The following is a 2,500-nucleotide window of genomic DNA, read 5'->3' as shown; positions in this document are numbered from 1 at the left end:
CTACTTACCACACAGTCACTCCTGTGATACATACATATACATATATATATATATATATATGACCTCGTGTGTACCGTTGGCAATTTTTTTTCCTCCGTTTTCTCTTCTCCGGATCTTTCCTTTTCCTATGTTTCTTATGAAGAGCTCTGCTCAAAACGTTAAACCCTCCTTCTTTCCTTCTTTCCTGAGCATCCAATAATACTATATTTGTTCCACGTCCTCACGTTGTTGTGTTTTCTCTTTGTGTTTTCATGTTTGGATTAACTATATATATATATAATATACATAATATATATACATACCATACATACATCCATATATATATATATTATATATATATATATATATATTATATATATATATATATATAATATATATATATACATACACATACATACATACATACATATATATATATATATATATATATATATATATATATATATATATATATATATTGATAAAACGGTAAGATAACAAAGAAAGAAAGAGACCTCAATATTATGTAAATAGAGGAAATTTATCTATACAATATGTTACATTACTCGGTAGTCAAGATAAACTCTGAGTTTCAGATGCCGAAGTGGAAATCCACAACACCATCTCTTCGGTTATCTGGCTATTTGAAAACGTTATGAAAAAATACCGTTAAAAATGAAGGGAAATTACTCTGTTATAACTCTGCTTTGCCTGCGTACTTATACATCGCTCGCATTTTTCGTCATAAAAATTATATAAATACATAAAAATATATAAAATTATAAAATATATAAAAATCTTCTTGGGACTAACACAGAAAGCATGTTCTATCCGTTTTCTTTAGGGGACCAAAACGTAACAGAAATTTAGTCACATGTGGGCATGATCCGAAAAGCTCTGTCCTTGTATTTAGACATGTGGTAGGGTCTAAGCTGCTTTTCCAGATAAGCCATCTCTCCATGTCGCATAAACCGCACCTTCCGCTGCCGTTAGTGTAGGGCTTACATCTGGCCAAAATCTTCCATTGTATGTTATAATCGACACCTTTATCTCTTAAAGACCAAATATGATTGGATAATTGTGTCGCTTTTCTTTTGTTCCAGTGCCTAAAGCTCAAAGTGTGGTTATTGAACCTGGCCTTGAAATTACCCTCTGTCAGGCCCATGTATTTCTTCGTCGAAACGGTGTCTTTAGTTGTTATAGAGTTTACGGTAGCTTCATATATGATGGTCTTGGACATGCAAGCTCCATTTAGCGGGCACAATTCTTTATTCCTGCATGAACAGCTGTTTTCTTCTTGTGTTTTTTGTATGTTATGATTGATTATGTTTTTAAAATTGGTAGTTGAACTAAAACTAATTTTTAAATTGTGTCTATTGAAGAGTTTCCTATAAGCATGGTTAACTGGAAAATGTCTATCTATCAGTGCTAGGAAATATTTACCTATATTGAAGGCCACCTCGGATGAGTAAGGGGGCGTAAACCAGATGACCTTCCTATTTCTATTATTCCTTTTCCTTACTGTTGGGCTGGTGATAGGTGTATATTTTATTTTTTCGCTAAAACCACTATCTTTTAAAGCTTTATTATAAACTGGGGCAACGCTATTGAAGATGTCCTCATTAGATGAGAGGCTAGAAATCCTCTTACTAATATTTTTAACTAAATTTTTGAATACTATAGGGGGATGGCATGAACCTACATTAATATAACTTAGTCTATCATTGGGCTTCCTATAAGGCTTATAAATATTATTATTAAGATCTAAGGAAACGTCTAAGAAATTGACAACCGTCAGGTTAGTGTCTATAGTTATACTAAGTCCGAAGTGTTTCATTAACTGGATAATATCCTTCCTAAAACGATCTTGTGCTGGTCCATTTGTATTAGCTGTTAAGGCGAGGGCATCATCTTTGTAGATGGCGAAATGTACGTTAGGGAATGTCTTACTGAAGGTATCTAGGAGAAAGAGTCCAATTAGATCACAGATGCCTGCCCTGGTGAAGCACGACCTTCGAACTTTAGGTCTCACTGAGGAAATGACTAGAGACCGAGACCTCTGGAAGTGTGCTGTACGCGAGAAGACCCGGCAGGACAAGTGAGTCCATAACCCGTGGCCTTCTACATGGGATGGAGCCAGCCTACGTATGCATACCTTCCCTTCTTGGGACACAAAACTCTACTTGTGAAGACCTGTTGAGGCAAGTGAGGATCAGAATCGAAATCAATCAATGGAAATTGCAGATGTGTTACCAGTGCCGGTGGCATGTCGAAACTCTACTTGTGAAGACCCGTTGAGGCAAGTGAGGATCAGAATCGAAATCGATCAATGGAAATTGCAGATGTGTTACCAGTGCCGGTGGTATGTAAGAGAACTTTCCGTTTCGCGACCGTTGCCAGCACCGCCCCGTTTCGTGTCCATTGCCAGCCTCGCCTGGCCCTTGTGCCGGTGGCACATAAAAAGCACCATCTGTTCGTGGCCGTTCGCCAGCTCTGTCTGGCACCTGTGCGGGTGGCACGT

This window comes from Octopus sinensis, linkage group LG28 (genome assembly GCF_006345805.1).
Source record: "Octopus sinensis linkage group LG28, ASM634580v1, whole genome shotgun sequence".
NCBI classification, from domain to species: domain Eukaryota; kingdom Metazoa; phylum Mollusca; class Cephalopoda; order Octopoda; family Octopodidae; genus Octopus; species Octopus sinensis.
Note: the sequence above shows the minus strand (reverse complement) of the source record.